Source organism: Sinocyclocheilus grahami, unplaced genomic scaffold (genome assembly GCF_001515645.1).
Source record: "Sinocyclocheilus grahami isolate Dianchi unplaced genomic scaffold, SAMN03320097.WGS_v1.1 scaffold26.1, whole genome shotgun sequence".
Classification (NCBI taxonomy): Eukaryota; Metazoa; Chordata; class Actinopteri; order Cypriniformes; family Cyprinidae; genus Sinocyclocheilus; species Sinocyclocheilus grahami.
In genome coordinates, this window is record NW_015505205.1 from 119,869 (window position 1) to 130,467 (window position 10,599).

A 10,599-nucleotide genomic window follows, 5' to 3' on the forward strand; every position below is an offset into this window, starting at 1 on the left:
TAACAGTAAACTGTGAAAACATTTGAGATTATAACAAAAAAAAAATCCTTGTGACTGCTTAGATACACAGCAGAAAGAAAATAGGACTCATCAAATGTGATTCACAAAACTTTATTGTTGAATTTAAATCAGTTCAGGAACTGAGGAACTGAGGGATTCAAGTTCTCTTCATAAAGTCTGAAAGTTTTTAAACTTTTGTTTCATTGTACTCCAAAATACGCAAGGCATAAATCATAGACATGGGTTGGAAAGATATATTCGTCATGCAAATTGGATGCACTTTGAAAGGTCAGCTGCAAGCAAGGTCAAAGTTGAAATCACTTGACCAGCACTGCAGGGTAAAGCTGAAGCAAAGTTCAATACACTGGCCAATGCTAACATGAGTCATGTGGAAAGATCTTCAAGAAAAACAACCTAGCTAATGCTAAACTTAAAAAGCTGTGTCCAGAATCCAGGTCCATTGACGTGTCGATGCATGTCGCACTGGGAATTCATCCACCAATTATCCGATAACATACATGCTAAACGTGTGTCGGTGCTTCACACGTCAACACAAAAACAACGCAATTACTTCCACTATGATAGAAACAAGGCATGATCTCTTCCTAACGAACAGTTCTGCAGAAGAGCAGGCCACAGAGGCTACCGGAGCTCTTCTCCAGGAGCACAAACCAACAGCTAATTGGCTGGTTGCTTCGGCCTACTCAAGCCTGATCGGATAATGAGCCTGCCCTCGCCTTCACACAACCAGACATCCACGCACTCCCATGGCAGCATCCGCTCACACGGTCACACCTGTAATCGGCACGTGATGAAGAGAGGGAAAACAAGGGGTGGGGGAATTGGGATCAAAGAGAAGAACAGGAGAAAGAAACGAAGCCCTCAACGCTTACCATCAGACAGCCGCTTGTGTCAGCAAATAACAGTAATTAAAACCTGATGGGAAAAGAAGATTTTTTTATAACACATCTGGAAGGATCAAAGCCATTTTAAGGGTACGATGAAAAAGTGGGAAACACAGAGAACACCAAGAGCCTGCGAGGCACATTAAGGAAGACGTAAACAAGCTGATAAAGCACAGAAGGTGAAAGTGGCTGTAAATGAAGCACATTATTGTGATGGATACGGCAGCTTGAGGCTAGATCTGCCATTACATTGCAGACGTACGTATACATACGAATACAGGCAGAGGCAAACTCTTTATTCAAGCAATTAGTTATGAAAGTGAGGCTTCTGACATCAAAGCACTGTTTTACAACTAAAGATTTTGTATTTTTTGACATTTAAAGAGGGAAACATTTTTGTATAGGGGAATCAAATCATCTCCAGCATGAAAAGCAAAGCTCAACGTCTAACCACTAGACCACGACTCGACAAAGCGAAGAGGGTAAACATCCTCAGTGGTGCGGGGGGTGGGGAAACGGAAGAGACTTTGCCACAGATTTTTAACAAGTAACTCTTAATTATTGTTAAAGTGGCCTGCACAGTTCGTGTCTCCCAAAGAGGATGTCTATCACCATAAACAAGCCTGGAAACATCTTAGAGGTGCCTGAAAGACAAAAGTGTCACAGCCTGGATTTAAACACACACCTGAATATATTAGAAAGCTTTCCTTATCCATTTCCCCCTACTGACCAATCAATTTCTCTTTTATACGCTCATTTTGCATGTCAAATTTTGCGAGAGTAACTAATACATAAATGGATTAGCCATATCTAAAACATACTGAAATGGATACACATATGCAGATGTTTGTGCTCACACGCAGCTGGAAAAATGCACATCATCTATATAGCTAAAAGGCCTGAGATTCCTCCACAGTGAGGAGTAATCCTCTGTATTACAAATGAGCTCTGAAGGACACTTATTATTCCTGCATCCAGGGAGACTTTTGATTATTCACAGAGCCTGACGTGGGGGAATTATCAGGGGGCAGGTGATGCCTGCTTACATCTCCTTCCCCCTTTTGACGTAAATGCAGCATGTGTGAGCTGAGGACACATTCTGAGAACATTTTGATAAAGTTGTACCTAAACTCACCCTTTAGCTGGGTCTGTGCCCAGGGCAATGCACGAAGGGTCGATTCGTTTCCAGAGATCCCGTCTGTCTAGAGCTCTGCAAGGTGGTTTATGTTTACATTTTGTTTCATTCACTCTTTTTCTATTTATCTCGGCCCATCTCCATCCATAACTCTCCTACTCCCTCTCACTTTCTGACACTTTGCCAAGGCTGTGAGACATCAGACTTACTAGCTTCCATTGGTTGCCAGTGACATCACCATGGCTCAGCACTGAGAAATACTGAAGAACATTTTTCACTGACCATTATTGCCTCCTTGTGTTGGTTAATGGTAATGCATAAAATCAATTATAATAAATGCATCCTTAAATGCATCCTAATGCTATTTGATGCATTCCGAGTTATTTACACTGTTAAAAGAGTATTCTCATGCTAAACATGGCCAAAGTTTAAAAAAACTATTTGGACGTATGACGGAGTATTTCTGTGCCAAATACACTCCTTCCGGGTTCGTATAAGTTTCTGAAATTTTTTCGACCATAGCCCTTCATGACGTCATGAAGGGCAGAATTCCTTGAATTGTAACTTATCCCAGAAAAGCGTGCGCACACATCAACCAGAGTGAAAGCAAGAGCACGCCCATCAATGTTTGGGTTATGGAAGTTATCAGCAGCGCTGCACAGGACTTGCACAAGAAGAATGTCTCCAAAGAAGTTTTTGGTTATAAGGGAAAGAACCTTGTTCAGCTTCCCAAAGAACCCAATGTTATGTGAACAGTGGATGCCGTTTGTTTTTCTGGGGAAGCAACGGAGTTTCTTAAGTGTGTTTGTTTGTTCCTGTCATTTCGGTGATGAATGTTTTATAAACAAGGCCCAGTTCAACGCTGGATTTGCACATCATTTAATACTGAAAGATGGAGCCTTCCCAGCGATAAAAAATCCCGGTCATAATTTGAAACCGTAGGCAGTATGTAAAAGTGCATCAAATTTCTGTGTTTTATTGGCAGTCGGCGTGCAAGTGCTCATGACTCTTTAGCTCTACCCACTGTTTAACAATGCTATGCAATACTACTGTTTAACATGGTTAACTATGAGTTTAAACTACTACATGGTTAACATGAGATTGGGCAAAACTATGTGTTATGTTTAAGTAATTAATTGGCATGTATTATTTTCAATACCTTGCGGCTGGTGTAGTGGGCATGTTTTGCCAGTTTTCCATTGAGAGCCTGCAGGAACATCTCATCCGTCACCTTCCCCACATTCATGCATGCCTCATCCAAGACTGCAAAAATACCCTTATGCTGCTGTTCCACCAGATCCACGATGATCTGATTGTTGAAGTAGTCAATCTGTTTCCATGAACACACAAACACAAATAACAACAAACTTGAATTAGTTATTGCATTAAAGCCACAGAGATCCATGCAAAATGAGTTTCTCTTTTTATAATATAAACAGTAAAGATATTAAAAATTTGAGAAGAAACAATTAAATGAAACCCACATGTTTCCAGGGGATGCCCTCTCTCTGATACTCTTCCTGCTCTTGTTTCAACACCAACTGAATGAAGAGCTGCTGTAGTTTCTCATTACAGTAGTTTATACAGAATTGCTCAAAGCTGGATAAAACAAGGAAGAAATTGGAGAGACACTATAATTATACTAAAGGGAGAAGAATAATATAGCCAATTAAGATCCTCATTTATGTGTGGTACAGCATATGCTCTCACCTGTTATTCTGAAAAATCTCAAAGCCATAGATGTCCAGGACTCCAATGACTGTGTTCTTCCCATGAACCCTGGCATCATAGTTTTTAACCTCAATGACATCATTGATTCTTCCCACAATCCAACAGAAAAGCCGCTCATAAATGGCCTGTGAGAAGCAAATAAAGCAAATAAAGAGTAAAAGTCAACTGGTGAATGAAGAAACGCAGATGTGAATAGTTTAAATATCAGTGTTTGTCTGTATTGGTCAATATTTTGTATTGTAATTGTACAGCTAAGATAAGATTGTTTTCATAGCTACAGAGAAAAAAAATTGTAAGAAAAACAAAAAACAACCATCAGTATATACACTGCCATTCAAATGTAAAATGTGAATTTGTCAATTATGAAATATTACAATTTAAATGAAATTTTATTCAAATATTGTGCTTAATATTTGTATGTAAACCAAGATACTCTTTTCAGGATTCTTTGATTAATAAAAAGTTTAAAATAGCATTAATTTGAAACAGAATTTCTTGTAACATTATGTCTTTACTTTACTTTACTGCCTTTTGATGAATTTAATGTATCCTTGATGAATAAAGGTAATATTATAAATTAACTTTTTATAAGAATATTTTCTACGAGTAGTAAAATATACAAGAGTACAACAAATAATACAAAAATGCAGAAAATAACGTGTGCGAAATAAACTATATCATTATCATTATAGTGCAGGGATCCTCAAATCTGGCCCACGAGATCCACTTTCCTGCAGAGTTTAGCTCTAACCCTAATCAAACACACCTGAGCATGCTAATTAATGTCTTCAGGATCATTAGAAAATCACAGGTAGCTAAACTCTGCAGCGCATTGGCCCTCCAGGGCAAGATTTGAGGAACCCTGTTATAGTGGATCATTCAAAGCCAAAAAAATATTTAGGGCATGTAGAGGTTTTAATTCCGACATTGGCATGTAGTTCATATGCAAATTTTTGGTCCAGCAGTAACCACAATTTTGTTTACCACAGTCTCCTAAAATAAGTCTCCCAGAGCCCCAAATCATACCTTGGCCAAAGCATCACGGCCATAACTGGCCTCTTGATGAGTGTGCTGTTTGTCAATGACATCGCGGCCGGTGGCCACAGTGCGATAGAGGAGAGCCTTTTCTACATTCTCGTCTTTGGTGGACAGCAAATCCCCCAGAACTGACACTAGCTTAGAGTTCTCAATGAGAGTCACATCTCCATCACTTCCAAACTTCAGATTCCCCTGGAAAGATCAAATAATTAATCAATCAATGAGTTTGAGCTACAGCAACTGGCTGCAGTTAGTAATACTTTTTAAACAAGCATAGGAAATACTAAACCAGATGCAAGATGGTAGCCAGGATCTTGTAGACCGTCTGAATCTCCTCTGTAGTGAATCCAATTACCTTCATGGCATCAGTGACAGCTTTAAAATCAGCACTGTCATTTATAGAGGACTGCAAGATTGAAAAGACAATCTGAGTAAGTTACGGTCACAAACAAAAGCTGACAGATCCCAATACATTAAATAAAGTTAAAACATCCTGACATTGCTTCTGGCTAATTCAGCTTTAGGGATAACAGCCTGGTTGGTAAACCGGCTAAAAGCCCTTCATCTAGTGAAGGTAAATCAACGCTTTTGAAATGAGAGGCCATTAAATCTACTATTATATTCACATCTAATTTACAGCCGCGCAATTAAATCTGAAAATTGCTGACACAGCAACTCAATCCCTAGACTTCCTAAAACAAGTGCACAACACTCAAAACGCTAATTATACTGGCACGCATATGGCTAACAGCTCCTGCAGAGAAAACACTGATTTCATACAGCAGTACCTTTTGCAGCCACAGCTGTGCTGGACAGAGTGTGAAGTTTAGCCAGCATGTGCACCTATAAAAGACTTGGGAACTGGCATGGAATGTTCTAAGCGCTCCAGGCTGTTTTTTTTTCAGACCTCTGTGAGCTTAACAATCCGGCCTGTTCCATGACGACACCTTGTTTGTTGCTCTAAATGGAGTGTGAAGTTTAGCCAGCATGTGCACCTATAAAAGACTTGGGAACTGGCATGGAATGTTCTAAGCGCTCCAGGCTGTTTTTTTTCAGACCTCTGTGAGCTTAACAATCCGGCCTGTTCCATGACGACACCTTGTTTGTTACTCTAAATGTGTTTTTGTGTCCGCTCATTAAACTCCCTGCAGAAGCAATGGAACAGTGCTAAGTCATCTCATCTCTTGACTCAACAGGCTAAAGATATGAGGCAATTGCTAATAGGTTTTAATATGCACCAGTGGCTACTGTACCCATAAACAACCATAATCAATTCCCTGCACAATCATGTGTGATTGCCCCAGAATGGTTTTACTTTCCCAAGATGGTCTTGAGATCCTTTTTGATGTCTGTAACAACCCAAACAAATGTTTCATATATTACACAAACCTAACCACCCACAATAGTCTCTTTTAATTTGTGCATGGTGCAATACCTTTATCTGGCCTCCAACTTTGATGTAGGTGTATGCTGTGGGGTCTCTCTGAATGTGCAGGGACCGCAGCTGAGCATCTGGAGCTCCTTTCACCAGCTGAAAAATAAATTTAAAAACACCTTTGACTTTCCCTACAGGATAATTTCTCCTGTGTTGATATGGAGAAGCATGTAAATTATAGTCTTGTTAATAATGGTTTGAAGAGCAGTAACAAGCAGATGGAATTGTTCTGATGTTTTGCACGTCATGAAGCAATAGGACATTATTTTGTGAGAGCAATGAAAGTGAGAGATGATTAGGCTTAGTCATAAATACAGGTTTGGTGGGATTTGTCTGGTGTCTGGAACGGCTGGCAAAACAAAAACAGCTTTTTAATGTCTGTGGTGAGTCCTTCACTCACCTGGTAGAAAGAGTGGAAACTCCTCTCTCCTTCCTGCTGAAAAATGACTCGGGACTAAGGAATAAATTTGAAAAAGTGTTAACGCTAATGTAAAGATCATATGAATTTATAATAAACGTAACTATTTCACAGCTTCTCCAGAACATATTATATGAACAAGGAAGACAAAAGTGAGTGGTGAATGCCCAAGCAAAATGCTCTGTATCATTGCCAGGGTGTTGCTTTTTCAGTTGTTTTCTGAGAATTTTTAATAAACATTAAAAAAAAGTATTAAACTTATTATTGTTAACAATCAAAATTTTAAGACATTTTGTAACAATATTGAACAAAATGAGCAATATTACTATAGTAATATTTCATTATTTAAAAATTGCAGCCATTGTAATTTGATAATCACACTAAGCCAAATTGTGATTTCGGTTTTATTTTGATTAATCATGAGACAGTCACATCTAAGTTGCTTTATTTTCTCCTCTTTAGCGCCCCCTACCTTCTCAAGCAGGTAGTTGTTGATATGGCCGCCAATAGGGTCTCCCTTAAAATCAAAGTTGATATCCATGTACTTGCCGAACCGACTGGAGTTATCATTGCGGTTGGTCTTGGCATTCCCAAAAGCCTCCAGGACACAGTTGGACTTCAGCAGCATGTTTTTTACCCTGTATAAAGACACACTATTTTCATTTCTACTGCATTTATTAGCCACTTGTGCATCAGTTCACTACTACAGCTAAACGAGTGTCAGTTTTAATATGAGGCTGATGGATCTGATTGCTTCTGACATTTGGTATTAGAGTAAATACACAAATCTGTCTTTATGAAGCCTTTACGAGCAAGTATACATGGTTATATCTGGCTATTTTTGTGTATATAGTATCACCATGTGGTAACCCAGCATGGCGTTTAAGAGTGTTTCAGTGGATGATTTATGATGCCTGCTGCACGGGTCAGACCACAGAATGCTCAGCATTGGTTCTCCTGCCGAAAAGCCATGCATGACCTACACTGCACATTTGAGGAGGGTGCCCCACTCAGTGCCTGATAAGCTAAAGAGGTCTTAACCCTACTGTTACAAGCCTGTCAGGCATTAAGCTGGACGCTTTCCTCCATTTTGTGACCCAAATACCTACAGCATCCCATAAAATTCCACTTTGCTTTTGGACTTTTAGCACAGTGTTGCTTTAGGTATCCCAACAGCAACATCAAAGTTAATTGTTTTTAATTATCTTTCAATGGTCTTAATAATTTATTTATTTTGAAGTCATCATTTCTGATTTATAGGTTTAACAAAGCAAAATCAAAGTCTTATTACCCTCTAAAACCTGCTTAAGTGTCCCCTCATGTATATGTTATCCTGGTAGGAAATCACTATAGACTACAAAAACTCCAATCAGTGCTGGATGCCTTTGTGTTTTGGCATAATTTTAGAAGTACTTCCACTGATCAATGCCCAGTTTCCAAAGAGCTTTAACCTTTAGCAAGCAGAGAAAATAAACAATATCTTATGGGTGCAATAACATTGAAATGAGATAAGCACAAAGCACTCATCTGACAGTGGATAAACATTGCAAATAGGCATGGGACGATAACCGGTTTCAAGGTATACCGCGGTTTGGAAAAGTCACGGTTTCAAAACCACTAAAATTTTCCGTTATACCGTTCCTGCGGATCCTGTGTCGTCAAAGATGGAAAGTGCAGGACTCCCTCAGTTGTGTGCAGCAAAGAGCGTAACGAGTCACACAACCCCTCCCCCTCTGGTTGGTGCGAGCGGAGTCACCTGTGTGTAGGATGGCCGAAGGAGATGAATCCCTAGAACTTTTTCCCCCGTCGAAAAAGACGAAGTCTGTCGTATGGGAATTTTTCAGGTAATGTAGACTAACCATGTTCCATACACAATGATGTTCCGTACAGATGACGTTTTAGCTCCAATCGCTAAATAAATACTTCCAAGTCGAACATAAACTATATCTGTGTCATCTTTGGTTTTCTCCCTCTTTCACCCCCGGTCAAGACAGAGACCCACCTGCTCTTTGTTTCAGGAACATAAACTATATCTGTGTCATCTTTGGTTTTCTCCCTCTTTCACCCCCGGTCAAGACAGAGACCCACCTGCTGTTTGTTTCAGTGTTGGAATAAATACTATTTGGCTTGCTACCGAGGCAGATAACATGGCTAATTAACCAGCTAACATCAACTAGTTTCCTCCCTCACGTTACGTCACAGAGTGAGGAATAGCCGTCTAAAGTACATACTGTAGCCTACTTTTCTGCGATTTAGTACAATAATTAAATTTAGCTGGTATCACATCTATACTTTTAAGTCTCCTGCCATTGTTTACATCTGTTCAAAATCACGCATTTAAAAAAAAAAGTTTGAGTGTTGTACGGAGAGACCGCGCGTGTGTGTGTGTGTGTATGACACTCGCGCTCTCTCTTTCCTTATGTGTGTATGTGCAAACATCCTGGTACCTCACCGCTCCAAACCATAGCTCCAAACTTAATCCGGGAAAGGTGAACATTTCTGCATCATAACTTGGACTGAAAGATGAATGTGTAGAAAGCGAGCATGTCTCCAAAAACCTTGTTGAGCTGCAGGTTTATGCATGCATTTTAATTAATTAATTTTTTTATTTTCTTTTTTACAGAAATTATGTTTTGATTATAGTTTTGATTATTGAGCTGCAGTTTTAGGCTCACTTAAGTGACTGCATTTAATTAAGAAGAATTTAATTATTTATTCTAATTATTTAGCCTGACATGTTTATTGTTCCAAAATGTTATATATGTTTCTTAAAAATAAAATGTGTTCAGTGGGAAAAAAAGTTGTTTTTTTACCCAGACATTTAAAAATAACATATTTTAGAGCTGTAATCGCAATACCGTGATACCGTGATAGTTTTATCTAAGGTTATCATACCGTCAGAATCTCATACCGGCCCATGCCTAATTGCAAAGCATAATTTTATTGTTATTACTATTACTGCAGAGTTAGGACAAAAGAATAAAGGTCTATGCAGCACGTTGCACAAGAGTGATACATGATCTTTATGATTAAACGTAACATGCCCTATATATTCCTGTACTGGGTGTTATATTTCTCAAGCTACATAGTTAAAAGAGAGATAAAGCAAAAAGCATAGTGGAGTTTCCTATCATTTATTTATCAAGCTCAACTTGGACCTGTCATATTTCAATTAGTGTGACCCAGCACTATTTTAATCACTGCCCTACATTTCACTTCTGTCTCTCCCCGTGAGGAAATGTATTATTCATTCACTCACTACCATTTCACTTTGAAAATTACGCTTTCTCTTAGTTGTAACTAAGCAGTGAGTCATGCGATTATGAACAGCTTCTACTACATAAACAGAATAAAATACTGAAATGCTCAGTGGTTGTTGATTATAACATTAAGGAGGCATGCTATGCAGCATGGTCTTAATATGACTCATCTCTGCAGCAGTGAGGAGAGAGGAACAGAAAGGCTTTTTGTTGTACGTACCTCTCCACCTCTGCTCTTTGGCTGGGATTGGTGATAGCAGCAATATATTGCATAATATATTTACTAGCCTCCGTTTTTCCAGCTCCGCTCTCCCCTGCAAAAGAAACAATCAATGACTAATACTTACATATATGAGTATATAATAGGATTTAATAAACTGAAGTAACTAATTATAGCCATTACAATCTACAATGGAATTCAAAAATCTGAGACTACTAGTAAAAATGCTTCTATTTTGCATCTTTCTAAAAAAGTTTTTTAAATGCATCTTTCTAAAAAGATTTCTAACTTTTAAAAATAAATATTTATTTTTCTAATTATTTCTTTTCTTACACTACTAATAAAAGTAACATACCAATTTGAGCAGAAAATAAACAAATTATTTTAGTATTTTTATTTTTGAACTGCACTATACATTACGGTTCAATTTTTTTGGGGTCATTACATTTTTTTAAAG

General features: G+C 38.5%; 1 pseudogene; it reads right to left on the bottom strand.

Annotated features, from left to right (window-relative positions):
- LOC107565657 (unconventional myosin-Id-like) overlaps nucleotides 1-10,599 on the bottom strand; it is an 89,994-nt pseudogene that overhangs the window by 49,005 nt on the left and 30,390 nt on the right.